Source organism: Herpailurus yagouaroundi, unplaced genomic scaffold (assembly GCF_014898765.1).
Source record: "Herpailurus yagouaroundi ecotype Mexico unplaced genomic scaffold, PumYag 190, whole genome shotgun sequence".
Lineage (NCBI taxonomy): Eukaryota > Metazoa > Chordata > Mammalia > Carnivora > Felidae > Herpailurus > Herpailurus yagouaroundi.
In genome coordinates this window covers 7772317-7788717 of record NW_024412421.1, presented here as the reverse complement: position 1 = coordinate 7788717, position 16401 = coordinate 7772317, and the positions used below count along the sequence as shown (strand labels likewise).

Sequence of the window (16401 nt, the reverse complement as noted above, 5' to 3'; positions counted from 1 at the left end):
AGGTGTAGCTGAGTCTTTGTGCGTCGGTTGCTGATAATATAACTGAGAATTCTCTGAATCAATGTCCATGCAGAATGCTATGTTAATTAAAGGATACGTTACTAAAATGTGCTAATTTGAAGGCCCCCCCCCCCCCCGCGTAGACATTATTTATTTATGTTTGTATCAGAAAACTTCATGAGTAATTCAGAAAGGGTGTAGAAATTAGACCAATGGAAGATTTTCGTAGAGAGGAGTACTCTATCCCTGACGTTGTTGGGAATTCACGGAAAATGGCAGCAACGAAAAGTAGACTGACTCTTGTCAGTTTTATTGTTGTTTTTAGATCTTCTGTAGACCATGCAGCCTTTACTGCCGGCACGGAGTGGGGAGAGGGAGAGCTGGGTGGACCGTTCCCACTGCCCACTCTTGATACGTCACTGCCCATCTTTTTTTTTTTTTTTAATTTTTTTTTTCAACATTTATTTATTTTTGGGACAGAGAGAGACAGAGCATGAACGGGGGAGGGGCAGAGAGAGAGGGAGACACAGAATCGGAAACAGGCTCCAGGCTCCGAGCCATCAGCCCAGAGCCCGACGCGGGGCTCGAACTCACGGACCGCGAGATCGTGACCTGGCTGAAGTCGGACGCTTAACCGACTGCGCCACCCAGGCGCCCCATCACTGCCCATCTCTTAATTTGCTTTCTGCTTTTTATTGTTAAGACATTTTGGTTTCCTGACCCCCCCCCCCCCTTTGGCCCAGAACTTTGGTCTGGGTCTTTGATCTTCTCTTCCCAAGTCCACTAATCTGGATTCTTGATCCAACCACCTGCCATTCTGGCCTCCAGACCGTGCTTGCCTCCTCCTTCTGACTCAGCTCCCTACCCCAAACCCTTCACCTACCTGTGCCCTTTGCTATTGCTTTTTTACAGCTCGCCATCCTTTGCCTTTGATAGTTTCTCCGATCATGAAAACCCGCCTGCCTGCCTTACGGGAACTCGGTAAGCTTTCTCTCCTGTCTAGCCGAACTCCTGGCACAAACTCCACACTGTCCTACTGTTACCTAATTTCAAAGCGGCAATCCCATGAAAAGCATCGGTTTTGATGCTAGTGGCTTGCTGGGGAAGGTGGCTAGGCTTGCATCCTTGGTCTTAGGTGATACCAGAGAAAAACTGCTCAAGTGAATGGGTGATTTACTAATGGCAGCCAAGCTTACCGATATCAAAGCTAAAATAGGTAACAACGTCTGTAGGTGTTGGGCTTGGTCTGGGGTTTAATGCTTTATTTGACTCCATGTCGTGTCTATCGGGCTGCCCTTCGCCATTTGTTTAAAAAAAATTTTTTTAATGTTTTTATTTATTTTTGAGAGAGAGAGAGAGAGAGAGAGAGAGAGAGAGACAGAGTGCGAGTAGGGGAGGGGCAGAGAGAGAGGGAGACAAGAGAAGCAGGCTCCAGGCTCTGAGCTGTCAGCACAGAGCCTGACGCGGAGCTCAAACTCACGAACTACGAGATCGTGACCTGAGCTGAAATCAGATGCCCAACCTACTGAGCCACCCAGGAGCCCTTGCCCTTCACCATTTGTAATGTCCATTTCTCAGGACAATATGTTGCCTGATAGCAGAATTTATGGTCTTTAGTTCTGAGACGTCAATAAAATCACCTGGCCACGTGAGGGCCTTCTCCAGTACAGTCTAATACAGAATGCTTATCTTATTCAGGCACAACATCAGCTTTTAATATCCTCCTAAATCTGCAAATCAATCCCTGATTTTTAAGATTTCCTTGAGAGGAGTCTTAGGCAGCCTGGAGTTCCTTTATACATAACGATGATGATGCCCGTAACTCGTATCAGTTAATCACATATGCCAATAATCACACATGTCAATAACCACATAAGCTAGTTAACTGGGATTGTTTTCCTCTGCTTTTGCTTACGATTTTGACCTATTGTTGTAAGAAACCAGGGCTTTCAAAAAGGGTAGTAGTTGTGCCTCATCATTCTGGAAAAATCAAGACAGAGTTTCAATATTTAATTCTAAATCCCAAGCATCCATTATTAACACACACACCTTTGCTTATTTGCAGCAAGGAATAATAATCTTAGCCTTTTATCCTCTTTCAAATGAAATAATACCAATGAGGCATCTTAAGGTGTGGCTATGATAGGCTAAATAACGATTGTGTCCTTTTTACCCTCTAAAATCTAACAAAATATCAGTATCTAATGACATAGGCTGCTTAATTCCACATGGTAATTTATATGTATATAATATATACACTGCATATGTCATATATATATACATATGTATATGTATATATGTATATATATGTGTGTATATATATATATATATATATATATGAAACAAACATATATGTGTATGCAAAATACATAGGACATGGCCAGTTTCAAGGTCTGTGTAATGGGACATCAACAGTTATATCCGTGTGTTTGAAGGACGGTATTCAAATGATGTTCTGATACTCTTTTCCATACATGCTTGCTTTGTGCAGTTCCGATGTTGCTCATTTCTGTATAGCTATTACATGTTTCTAGGATGCTGCTTTGAAAAATCTGGGCCACCTTCAAAGATTTTATAAAGTGACTCCTTTCTTCTCATGAAGAGGAGAAAGGCGGGTTAATCATCTATTGACTCCTCAGCCTTATTACTGGCGAAAGCTCTGGCTTTGCTAAATTTCCGCTTTTTAGTTACCTAACAAACATACATCAGCAGGAGGTGCAGATAAAGATCGAAAGATTAAGCTTTGTCACTCAAATGATAATTAAAAAGAGTATTTTAAACACACTGTAAATACGCACAAGCCATCATAAAATCATCAAAACCCTGCCAGAGCTCACCACCTCCAGAGTATATAGATTATCAGGGAGAGGGATATTGATGTTAAGTCTGCTTATCTTGGAAGATTGTCATTAACTGTCCCAAGCCTGCACTCAGCCAGCCACCTGAGCTAGGGGAAGTCAGGGAACCTGGCTTCACACATTCTCGTGACAGATTAGTGGGATTTGGAATGAGCAGTTTCATATGCATTTAAGAGTGATCCCTTTCTGTTCACCTCTAGGATTCCTTCTAAAATATATTATTCCGAGTACTTAAATAAAAACAACAGAAACCGAGGTTCTGTTGTCCTGCTTTTAAAAAATCATTTCATATACAGAATAGATTTAGGAAAGCAGATTAATTTCTGCGAAAAATTTCATTTCTAACATGTCATAAAAAGACACAGGAGCCATGTGTATTAGAGGCATTCAGTAACATCACCTTTCATAAAAAGAAATGCTTGTCAGCACAATCTTATTACGATGTCATGCATTGTTAAACTGGTAAAATATTTCTGTATATTCCAATTAGTGCAACCATCTACTGGCACAGACATTACAGAGAAAACTATCTTCTTTAAAAAAAAAGTCCTTTCCACTGGGAGCCAATCCTTTGTTTGACAATTCAGAGAGTGTTATTTAGAGATTTTAATTGCTCAGTTGATCTGTGGCTGGATCTCAATAATCAAAACAATAAAATTGTTGGTTTCTTTTCTTTTTTTATTTTTTGACAACTGTAATAAAATGCCAGTAGTGTCCTGGGATAGTTAACTCAAGCTGGATTGACACCGTCATATTCTTTTTCAATATCTTTTTTATCAGCGAAAAACTAGCTATTGCTTAAAAAGTAAAAAGTACCTTAATAACGTTGCCATTTTCAAAGATATTCCAAGTATAACTTAACGTCCACATGAAACGTTCAATCTGGTTATAAGAATCTAATCTGATTATCTGTGAAAAGGGTCGACAGTTCTTAATTAAAAAGAAAAAATTCTTCAAATCCATTAGAAAAAAGCCAAACATTCCAATAAAAATGGGCCAAGCCACAGGCAAATATTTCACAAGAAACAGAAATAGATATTTAAATATGAGAAAATACCGCTACCTCAACAGTGACCAAAATGATGTCAATAAAATCAAGGAGACACTGTTCTCCTAATCTGTGAAAATGAAGCAGTTCACACCAGTTCGCACACACACGCACGCACGCACGCACACACACACACACACACATACAGTTTCCAATGCCGGCAAAGGTACGGGCAAACGGGTTTTGCTCATGGACTGCTGGGGGAGACTATAATTGGTTCAACCTTTTGGAAGAACATTTTGGCAATACGTGTGAGAGGCCTTAAAAATGTGCATATCCTTTGACCCGGTAATTCAATTTCTAGGAATTTATCCTAAGGTGATAAATATTCTCACGAAATTTTCAGACAAGGGGACTCATCCCAGCATTTTATACGATGTGGGGAAAAACAGACAGCCTAAGTGTCCAACAAGAGGAGAAAAATTAAACGAAGATGGCATATTTATACAAGTGTCTATTAACAATCATGTTCCCAGGGAATGTGTAAAGATATGAAAAACTGCTCATGATATAGTAAGTGAAAAGAGGCAGGTTATAAAATACTATGATTCTAATTTTGCTTTAAAAAGCATATGTGAGGGGCGCCTGGGTGGCGCAGTCGGTTAAGCGTCTGACTTCAGCCAGGTCACGATCTGGCGGTCCGTGAGGTCGAGCCCCGCGTCGGGCTCTGGGCTGATGGCTCAGAGCCTGGAGCCTGTTTCCGATTCTGTGTCTCCCTCTCTCTCTGCCCCTCCCCCGTTCATGCTCTGTCTCTCTCTGTCCCAAAAATAAATAAACGTTAAAAAAAAAAAAGTATATGTGAACATATGTGTGCACTGAAAAAACTTAGTACACTAGAATATTCTTAGTGGTTATCTTAAGGGGGTGGGATTATAGGAGCCTTCTCTTTTCTGTTCGATACCGCTCTGCTTTTTTTTTTTTATTTAAAAAAAAATTTTTTTTTTCAACGTTTATTTATTTTTGGGACAGAGAGAGACAGAGCATGACGGGGGAGGGGCAGAGAGAGAGGGAGACACAGAATCGGAAACAGGCTCCAGGCTCTGAGCCATCAGCCCAGAGCCTGATGCGGGGCTCGAACCCACGGGCCGCGAGATAGTGACCTGGCTGAAGTCGGATGCTTAACCGACTGCGCCACCCAGGCGCCCCACCGCTCTGAATTTTCAAAAAATGATTTTAATGACCACAGACTGCAGCTTAACTTAAAACATACTCCATTGGAGAAGCAAACTCAGACGTACGGAGCCTTACAAATGTTTCCTACTATCTTTTCTAAACAATTCACCTTATGGAAAGTACACGTGGATCTAAATAAGTTTCTTCTTCTTTTGGAGAAGAGTCTGGGAGATAGCTACATAATGACAGATTTTACAGAAATGTGGAAAGAAGACATTTACAAAAGTTTACAAGGATAGAGCTGGCAGTTTGGATGGTCGGGTCCCTGGCCTGAGAAAACAGTTCGTTCGTTCTACGATGTTAACCCACCGAATGTAGGACACCCAAAACAGGACATTTGGTGCCAAGGGAAACTGAACATTTGGGTTGGCAGGGACAACTGGCTATTAATAACAGCGGGTAGGAGACACCCAAATCAGCCATGCATTTGCACTCAACTTTGATTTAAACGTTTTATAAATGCGGAAATTCTTCTTTTCAATACTCATTTTCAAAAAAAGAGTTCCTGCCAGCCACCGCCAGCTTTCCTACTCCCACCTTCTCATCCCCAACACCCACACTGGGGGACTTTCTGCTTCCTTTCTTGAGGACAAAGGAGCCACTGGCATGAGCTCGGGGACCACACACATTACTGCAAACCCAGGCCAAGTCTGACCAGGAAGCCGAAGACCGCTATGAGCTTGCTGAGGTGAGATGCTTCTAAGTCTTGGGAATTCTCACTCTGAGAGTAAAAAATGAACTCATCTGCTTCCGCGAGAGTCGGAGCAGAGACATCATGTTCTCTAACTTGACCTGCCGCGGGTCTAACCTCCCTGCTTCTACAGTTTTCCTTTTCTACTGGATTCCACTTGGGCAGAAAGGCATCCGGGCGCTTAAGAAAGCCATCTGCTCTGGCGTATTTGAAGGATGAAGGCATGGGGGGGTGCAACAGTACACATACAAGAAGGAGAAAAAGGAATTTTCGGCAGGTCAGCAATTACTGATGTCCTGAGGGAGCAGCTCCCCTGTGCTGGGTGCTTTAACTCGTTTGTGAGTGCCTTACCGCCTCTGACTTTGAGTATCCTAGAACACCAAAGTCCTTCTATCCTCAAACCCCAGCCAGGGTGACTCTTGGTGACTGTCGATATTAAGGAATATTTCAAAACACCAGATTTCAGAGCTACCTTCGCCACAGGCTTCTTCAGTTTGAAAACGAGGGGGTGATTTAGATCCATGACCAATGGCAGCACGTACAAAGGTGGCCAGCTCTTCCCTCCTAAGACAGGAAGCCCATTATGGCACCTGTCGCCGGTCTCGTGAGCAGGCTGATTCCCATGAGGGAGGGGGCACAAAACTGTAGCCTGGGCAAAGGAAAATGGACAGCCTGTCTCGGAACCAAGCCTTGCATCTAGATTTCTGAGTCTGCTTTTGTCTCAAGGCTCAAGATTTCCAAATTCAGATGCAGAGCAGAATCCTGGCCCCCCCCCCCCCCCCCCGCCCCGTGCCGACGCGAGCCACCCCATCTCTGCATACTGTTCACTAAGCGGCTGCGGTCTAAATTACTGGAGGGGATGCTTTATGCTTGGCCACCCCTCCAGCAGGAGACAACGGGCTTTCTCGTTGGTGTTCAGCAAACCCCACCGAGCCACCGCCGATGCCTCATTAGAACGCAAGACACTCCTGCCAGCCCTGGGCGCCGCATGCTAGCTGCCTGTGGTCTGCATCTGTAGTCATGACAGATGGCGGAGACTGTTGCCTTCCACTGACGACCAAGTACATGATCCACTGCAGCTAATCAATAGGATAATGGAATGAATCGATAGGAAAGATTTTTAGAAGGTCTTAATTAAAGAAACACTTGCAGATACAAATGATGTCTTCAATGTATTGATAGTGCCAAGGTGAAGGGTTAAACACAAACAAAACCATCAACTTTATTTTGCCAGCATGCCTTCCACAAGAGAACAACCTAGCAGCCTCCTGGCCCCGGGGTCGGCCCATTAATCAGTCCCTTGTCAATTCCATGGCCACACTGTATGGGAAAATTAGGCTATGATCCGAAATTTTCATTACGCAACGGCAGCTCAAACAACAATGAGAAATAGACCGTTGCGCCCCCTGTCTGGCCGTCCTTTGCCCCTCAAGTGGGAGCAGTGTTCCACACAAACACCAGTTCTGGAGGCAAACGCCCCTTCTGATGCGATGCACAGAAATTAGAATAATTAAAGAAAGCCTAAATTGATGGATCCCATTTAGGCAGGGGAATTCTCCAGCGAGCCTTCTGCTCAAACATGTTACATCAATATTTTTGATTCCCTCGATGGTCCTGCACTAGGTACTGGTTTAAAGAGACATCAATCTGTGATGTCAGCATTTATCTAATGAACCTTCAAAAATCAATGTCCAGGATGGCCTGTTACATGCAGGCACCCAATTTGTCCACTCTCCTAGCCTTACTGGCTCAACCTACGGCCATATAATAACAGCAGACGTGGACTCAAGTGGCCAGGTGGGATGGGTAGGCCAGGGCCACTCGGACGCGATACAGGGACGAAACAAGGAAGCCAAGATACCCTCCTGAACTTTCAAGGGGCCTCCCAGCTCCAGACATGCCCATCCGAAAACGATCTGCTTCTTCAACATCACTCCCCCCTCAAAACGTATCTTGCCCTCGCGTAGTTGCCTGACAGGATTTTGGTCGCCTTCCTGACAGCTATGGTAATTTCCTGCTTTTTGGGTTACTCGACTGGGATTCCCATTTAGCTCCACTCAACAGGAGGCCCATGCTTAGTTCTCTCCTTGTTAGTGTTTATGCTCAACTCATCCTCACCCTTCTGGTAAGAGGGCTCCTTGACACTGATATCTTGACACCCTCACAGGCAGAAGAGAGGGCCTAAGTTTGTCTCACTTCTTTTTGCCTCTTTAAAATAAATTGGCCTGTACTGGCTGCCATGAGGCTGAGTTATTTCAAGTGCATAACTCAGGGTGACAGGTATGCCATTCACTATGCCCGTATTGGGTCTGCCTTCTAATCTCTGCTTTCATTCACGGTGGTTCTATCTCTCTTGACCGCCAGAGTCAGTCCTGGGAGCGGTGTGGGGCTCGGACAGTTGTAAGACGTGTTGTGTGGGCTGAATTAGCTGTTGTACAATTCCTGTCTATCTCATTGAATACGGCTTTCAGCGGCCCCTCGTGCCAAGTTTGAGTCCAATTAAACTACAATGAAAGGTACCATGATTTCATTTGCTTGGATTGTCACATTTCAGAAGTTCAGTAGCCTGCAAAATGTTCGCTGTCTCTCATTAAAGCCAGTCCCGGCAACTGTGTAAAGGCTCTAATTTAGCTGCTTTTTATACTCTGCTTTCAGCCCTGAAGATGGCTGCCTGCAGGGAAGAATCCTAACGCGACCCGAGATATCGGAAAGCGTTTCTGACCACGCAAATGGAAAAGGCTCAAGAATAGCAAAACTGACTCTACAACAGAAATAAGGTAATGTTCTAAAAGGCTCTTGTTACTTTGTCTGGTGTTGCTCTGGAAGAAGTCTTGCTGGAGGAAGGAAGGGTGTGTGTGCGTGTCTGTGCATGTGCCTGTGTTCGGGGGAGGGGTACGTCCTATGCTAAAGAATTATCAGTACGGTGATCCTATTTTCAGAACCATAACGAAAGTAGGTGTACACTTAAAAATGAATTTCCTTTAATCGAAGAGTGCTATATGAAATCAGGTTGGTCCTGGAAATCTGACATGGATTAGACACTGGATAGATCTTAATTGAGTCCCAGTTGGGCTTACGGAGAAAGAAAAAAATCACCATTCTGTGGACTGTGACTATGCTAATTCCCATTATGGCTCCGGTTTGATGAGGAAATTGCTATACAGATGCCAGCAATGTCAATTACCATTTACTTACTGTTTACGAGATGCCAGGCAGGATATTATGAGCTTACATACACTGTGCCATTTAATCCTCTTGATAACCCATTTTCCAGACAAGCAGACTGAGGTACTGAGAAAGTTAAGTCACTTGCTTGTAAAGTCATGGCTGGTGAAAGAAAGAACTGAGAATCGAACCCGGGCCTGTCTGATTCCAAAGCCCTTCTTCCTAACCATTTGCACTCAGGTTTCGGTGGCGAAGGCTAGTGCAGTCCCCGGGGGCTTCACAAAAAAAAAAACTGGCAGGCGCACCGCGACAGGGGCGATGTCTGTCCCGCTTCTCTCCGAGTGGAGATTAGCACAGCAGTGAGTCCATCTCCACCTCGGCTAATGCATTCACTTTGGAGGTCAGGGATCTTCTGGAGAATTCCAATCCGTCTACTAACTTTTCCATTTTCGAAAATAACGCTTGTGAATAGGGTTGTTTTTTTTTTTTTCCTAATTACAAAAGAAAATTTAGAGAATTGTGGAAATGCCCAAAGAAGACAAAATAAATAACCCACGACCCCACTGCCCATATATAATCATTGTTGGTGCAGATTCTCTATTGCCTTTTTTTTTTTTTTTTTTTGGCCTATAAAACTTAGGATTTCCAGTATTATTTGCTCTGAGCTTGGTGTTTTTCTCAATGAGTATGCAAATCCACCTAGACTACGTGTTGTGTCCTTCCTATGGATAAATGTGATTATGATCACTGGATTAGGTTGGCTGCTCCCTGAATGTTAAACCTCGGGTTCTTTTATTTTTTTTTTATTTTATTTTTTTTTAAATTTTTTAACATTTATTTATTTTTGAGACAGAGAGAGACAGAGCATGAACAGGGGAGGAGCAGAGAGAGAGGGAGACACAGAATCTGAAACAGGCTCCAGGCTCTGAGCTGTCAGCCCAGAGCCCGACGCGGGGCTCGAACCCACAGACCGTGAGATCATGACCTGAGCCGAAGTCGGACGCTTAACCGACCAAGCCACCCAGGCACCCCCCTCGGGTTCTTTTAAATGTGCTGTTGTCTCAACTGACTCCATGGAGGCAAAACATGGAACTTTTTTTAAGGCCCAGGTGCTGAGAACAGGAGGTCAAAGAGGCCCTGGGTCTGGCTGAGTGTGTCAAACTCTGAATCCCAGAAGCTTAAAATGTAATCAGAGTTCCTCCTACCAGCTCAGGGACCCACGGATCTTCTAGTATTCCTTAAAAAAAAAAAAAAAAAAAAAAAAAAAGCCCAACATAAAACCGAAGAGATCAGTTTAATTATGTATGCGTAAGAAATAATCAAGATCAAAACATGCTTTCATTTTCTCGGGTAATTTTTTTTTTTTTTTGAAACACGTTTGGTGGACATTCTTGCTCGGAAGATGGAAATGATACCTCAGCCCGCAGCAGTCAAGGGTTTACAGAACTAGGGCTGCTGCTCTTTGCCGGGCCCCGGGAAGGGTGTGATGAACACAATCTGAAATCAATATCAGGGAACAGTTACTGCATCTCAATATTATTTGCCGAGATGGGCCACTGGAAGAGGAGTGGGAGAAGAGAGATATATGTCAATAGCTTTCACGAAGCGCTCCACGGCCATGCACAAAGGGAGGTCAAATAACTATCAGCCGACCAATCCCCATTGTAAGTAGTAAAAATGATAAAATCAATATTATTAAATAAAAAGTTAGCACTGCTATTGAACTCTCTCATGATCTTAGCAGCGCCTGGCTGAAAATGAAGGAGGCTATTTTCCAATCTCTTTAGGGGCAAATGTTTAGGATCATAAACATTTGCAAAATGTAGGGGCAGATAGATCTTTCTCACGTAGAAGCGGAGCTGCGGGGGTGTGTGAACAATGGGGCCAGGTAACTGTCACCTCGCTAGAAAACAATGATCTTTCCCACCCAGGTGAACAGATATTTTGAGGGCTGCCAAAGACTACATCATTTAGAGCTGGACTTTGCCCCTCTGTCCTTCAGGGGGACAGAGGTTGGGCTGGCTCAGGGCTTTCCAGGAAAAGAGAAAAGGTCCTATTTGCTGTCCTTTCCAATCCTGAGATTTGGAAATGCACCGGGGGGGGTGGGGGGGGGAATCACGGGAGAGAAAAGAAAGAAAAAGAAAAGGAAAAAAAAAAAAAGAAGGAAGAAAACAAGGGCATTTCAATACCAGAGAACTGACCTATTCTTGTCAGCCCAGAGGACTGTGGGGAGGCTTCTCAGAGCCAAGAACGCGTTCTTTGCTGCTGGCGTTGGGTGGTTAATTGTGCAAGCAGAAGGTAGCATATAGCAGGTATTGAAAAAGATAAATTTAGAATAAAGATAGTCCAGCCAAAAATTCCTATGAAAGCAGCAAGCTCCAGTTATATCTGGAGGAGGAAGGAAAAAAAAAAGAAGGATGTGTAAAACTGAGTGACAGCCCATGGGCAAGACTGCATTTGCTGCTCTGACCTGCATTTAAACACAGAGCTGCTTAGCCTTTTGAACACCTAAAGTTGGCTCCCTTGTTTGCATTTCATAGAAACTACTATAGAAAGTAAACAAGGACCTTTGGTGAATTATTTAGCATACAAATAAACCAGCAAAGAAGGCTAAGTAGGCCTATATGAACTAACTGGATTGAAATATTCATCTGTAAATAACCCTCCAATCTGGTACTTTCACGTACAAATACTACATGGAACATTAGACACAACTAGCTTCTAGGGATATTTAGGCTCACTAGAGAGCAATTTTTATGTCTGCTGGCATCTGTGGGTAGTGATATGGACTGACTGTTAATATAACCAACATAAAATTTATGTGAGCACTCACTGAAATAGCAACACACTGTCAGACAGCTGGTGGCTGATGCAGAGCACATGCGGATTTTATATGCACTGCGTAAACTAACCTTTGCAATAAAGATTTAGCAGGTTTATTAGTTTAGGAAATCGCTATAATTAAGGATAATTCATAATGGCCGCTTATCCACTCTCCAGCAATAGCTAGCTTAATTTAGGCTCCATTTCTTGGAGCCATAAATAAGTGAGCTGCTATCTTCTGCACAGATGTGGCATTCAACCTGTTCGTGTTGGCTGGTGTTTGCTTGTGTTTTAATCAAAAGCATTAGTAGATAAGACTATAAAAAGCACCGGGTTTGAAATAAATTAGCAAGAAATGCATAGGCAAAGTCTTTTTTTTTCAACTACCCCCCTCCCCCACAAAAAAAAAGAAAAAAAAGAAAAAGAAAAAGAAAGTAACCTCTCCCTCCAGAGGTAAAACAATTAAAAATAAATAATCCTTTTAAATGTATTAAAGGAACTTTCATTTACAAACCCAAGGAGAGAGAATGTGACAGAGCAATACCATTAATGAAGGCCAAAGAAATACGAGTGTGACCTCTCTACAGTATTTCCATTTAACTGTGCATGTAATTAAAGGCTGACCTTTGCAAATGCACCACACGCTGACGGGTGGCAGCTTCCCCTGTGATCCAAGCACGGGCTTCAGGGACGGGAGGTTTTCAGAGCGCAGTCGCCTGCCTTCAGTGTCTGCTCTCTGTCCCCACTGACAGGGACACCTTGCCTGTTGGTCCTTAGCAACACCTGACACTCTTCTTCCGTACATCCACTCCATCTTTGGATACAGCCTGTGCACCTGGCACACACTCAGGCCATGAGTCAGCAAAAGGCAAGGCGTCCCAGAAGGTGGGTCTAGATCGTCAGCATCTCCGATGCCGGCTGGGTGGTGAGCATGCCCTACGTGTGGGGCCCTCTGCTAAGCCCTCCCTGGCCTGGTCCGAAGAGCCAGCCGAGGGAGACCTTCCCTTCTGGAGATCTCCCCCAGAAAGCTACAGCTGGCTGTCATGGGGATTTGGAGTCACATAAAGGGAGAGGCTATGCAGAGACTTAAGAGTAGCTTTGTTCTTGAGATTTTCTGGACTGTGGAGTTAATCCTGGTGTAATGGAAAGGGTGTTGGTCTAAGAGTCGGAAGGTCTGGGCTACATTTCCCAGCTGTGTCACTCAACCTCTGCTGTGACCCCAAGAGAACGAGTCAGCCTCCCTAAGCTTCAGCCTCCTCGCTTACAAAGTGGGACACCATCCCCTGTCCCATCTAGTGCACACGGACTGCTCTGAGGACTCAGGGACACGGTGCCCACAAAGTCTCCTGGGACAGCAAAAATGCCATGGTGAATTCTAGCCCAGCCACTTGGCGGGGGTCGGGGGGGGGGGTTCTCCACCCCCGAGATCCCCCACTGTGAAATGGGGCCACTGCTATCTGCCAGTGAAGAAGATAAAGAGAAATAACGTGTGCAAAAGTCCACTCGAAAGGGCACTACTGGGTAAGTCACCTGAGCCAGGTGTCCTCCTGGGAGTTTCAAGCGCTGCTTGTTGCTGGCCCACGGGATGGGTTCCAAATACACCAAAGGTCCTCACAACCCCACAGACCAGAGGCGGATGGTGAGGAGGACTGGTGGGGCGGGGTGGGGGGAGAGGTGCTGAAGGAACGCCATGCATTGATGGGCACGATGCCAAATGAGCTGGGAACATGAATTTTTAAAAATTGTTATCTTATTACCAAAATAATTTTTCCATCCCTGGGGGAGTATTAAAGGCAGCTCAGTTTTCTCTCTGAATAGTGTGACCCGGTGAACAAAGGGAGAGCCGGTGACAAGGATCAGTGAAACGCTACAGAAGACATTTCTCTCCCAAGGCACTCTCGTTGAGAAGGTGGGTTTGGTGCCGAGACGGAGGGAAGCGGCATCATGGGACACTTGTTTCATGGACAAGGGCTGGTGCGCAGGGAACCGACCACAAAGTTGGTCAGTGCTCGCGGAATGGCAGCAAATGAGCAGCCAAGGACGACGGAAAGAGTAACTGTGACAAGTGTTAGCACATCTCAGCTCTCCCTGGCGTCGGTGCCCCTTGCCTGCGGTGCCCCCCTCACATCGCGGCCAAGCCATGGGGTAGGTGGGCAGGAGCCGGGCAACTTCCGGGACAGCCTGTGCGGATCAAAGTGAGGACATGTGCAGCCGAGCGAGGCCCCTGGCTCGCATTTTGTCGCAAAGGCCCTGGGAAGCGGTGTGACCTCAGCTCCCAAGTTAATAAAAACGGCCACAGGGCTCCGGTCAGCCACCTGAGCGCCAGTCTCTGGCACGCTTACCTATAGCCCCGTGGTGGCAAGTGGCTCGCCCCCCGCCTTTTTGTTTTATCCCCACGCAGGCCTATTTAATCAGGTGTGCACTCGAGAGATTTATATCCCCTGGAGAAAGTGATCTTGGCAAAATAAAAATCTAATGCTGTGGGTTGTAAAATAGGGCTGGATCCAGAATGGGGTAGCAAGTGGGGTCAGGCAATGGGTTGGCCCTTCCCCATTCCAGCGTTCCGACTGAGAGTATTAGCCCGAAATGAGGAACATATTTATCAGGGAAATCTTTTATTCTTTTCAAATAGAGTTTCCTTTAGGAGTCAAAGTTCACAGGAACATTTACCTTGCTGGTGCACAAATTGACATATTTAATAAGGCTTCTGGAAATTCGGAATTTAAATCATGGTTAGAACGATAGGGTCAGACAGAACATGTCAAACCCAGAACCCAGGGTCAGGAAAAAAAAAAAAAAAGGTTTTCATTATCGCTGAATTACTCTAAAACATTCTTAGCCTCCAAAAATTCGAAACTAAAATACGGTATCCTAAAACCAACAAACAGGCCCCAGGATTTTCTCAAGAGACACAAAGTTGTGAGGACCTGCCTAGGCAGGGAAACACATGCTAAAGTACACAGCCCGCAAACAGAAGTCATGAGAGGAACAGGAGTTGTAAGAGTCTGAGCTACACAAAACCCTTTGCGGGAAACAGAGTTTCTCAAACACAAGTGCCCTGCGTTAAGATCCCAGAAGAAAAATAAGCAGCTAAGTATAGTGGAGGGGGATTACGTACACATCTACCTATGACAAAGGCAGGTAGCAAAGGAACACGACAAGAGGACTCATTCGAGGAAAAAAAAAAAAAGCTTAGCACTGTTATTTTTTTTTTTTAATTATTACATTAAAAACCGAACAAGGACTTGGTAGATGATTCTCCACACCCTGCATGGAGCCAGCTTATTAATGCTAACAATCGTGGTCACTGTTCTAGAAAACATACTTTAATATCGGTTCGCTTCCATTCCCACCACCCGCTTCAGACATAGGACCCATCGTGCAGAAACGTCTGGGTCCTTGATACATTTAGGCTTATCCCGGGGGCCAAAATATTCTTTGTAGGTTAAAGAAAGCAGAGAGTTCTAAGTGGCTGTACAACATCTCAAGGCTTCTGTCCCAATCCCTGACAGGGACCGGAGGAGGCTTTACTCTTCGCCGTGATGCTTATTTTCACCTCGTATCTGTTCCATAACTTTCCAGGAATCTCCGAGAGCACAGCCAGGCATTCATGACCTCAAGAGTCATTAAAACAAAGCGTACTCTGCATGACATCAACAAGGAGATTCACGAGTGTAGAACACGGTGCTGTTTGGATCTCCGGCCCGGCGGCGCCTTGCTGCTTCCCACGGGCAGATCCGCCTGGCACATGGCTTGTTTCTTCAAACGATGTCCCTCTGAATTTCTTTCCTTGAAGAAAAGCAGATTCCCAACCAGAAATAACAAACCTTTCCAACAGAAAAGATAAATACGAGGCCCCCTGCTTCCGTCTGCCCTTTGCCTGGTGCCTCTGACACTTAGGAGTAATATTTTGCTAACTATCAAAACTTGGATTCATTTCATTTGCAGATGGGGACCCCTATTGGTATGAAAAAAATCCCAGGGAAAATGAAAACTGAACGCAGCCTTCCGAGCCAAACACCCTTGATCTTACCAATAAACACCCACCATTCCATTTCACAAGGAAAAACCGAGTTGAAATCCTTTCCCCCCGCGTTCACCAACGCCCGGCCCGCGGGCCAGGCCCAGGAAAGCCTGAGTGCCCCCCCTCCCCGGAAGCCAGGCTCTGAAGATCCCCCCCTCGCGCACCCCGCGGGGGCGCGCACGTGCACACGGCCGCTCTCCTCCAGCCGCCGGTGTCACCGGGGCTGTAGTCCATCTCTCTGCTGACACATCTCCGTGTTGGGCAGGGTTTCCAATCCTTCATGACTATCTATTTGTCACTGCAGGTGAGTGGTGGCACTCAGCCTGATCCCCAGCCACTTTCACAGTTACTTATCTGTCTTTATGGATTCATCCTGTGTGTCAAGCCAGCGCATAACAGCATTACTGTCAGGGTGACAAAACTGTCCCCAGAGTGCCACAAATGATTCTCTCTCCTTCTGGCTGCTAGCAGGGGAGACAGTGACACTGCCTCGCCTCCCTCATCCTTCTCCGGCCCCCAGCCCTGGTTCAGCACCTCCCCCTGCGCGGAGAGCTGGCTCCTGATGGGTTCGGGAAGAGCAGCCTTGCAGGGTCTCTAAAAATGAAGAAGAAAAAGGGGG

The 16401-nt window shown here is 45.2% G+C and overlaps 1 protein-coding gene and 1 long non-coding RNA gene across 5 annotated transcripts in view; one reads left to right on the top strand and one right to left on the bottom strand.

Annotated features, from left to right (window-relative positions):
- Positions 1-16401, bottom strand: part of FTO (FTO alpha-ketoglutarate dependent dioxygenase) — a 393836-nt gene that overhangs the window by 29226 nt on the left and 348209 nt on the right. The gene's annotated exons all lie outside the window — the stretch shown is intronic.
- LOC121045303 (uncharacterized) overlaps positions 7588-16401 on the top strand; it is a 22182-nt gene continuing 13368 nt past the window's right edge. For 2 of the 3 annotated variants that reach the window (XR_005797689.1, XR_005797688.1), the window contains exon 1: positions 7588-8547. This is a non-coding gene — a long non-coding RNA (uncharacterized LOC121045303). The remainder of the gene's footprint in view (positions 8548-16401) is intronic. The other variant, XR_005797690.1, reaches the window with a different exon arrangement.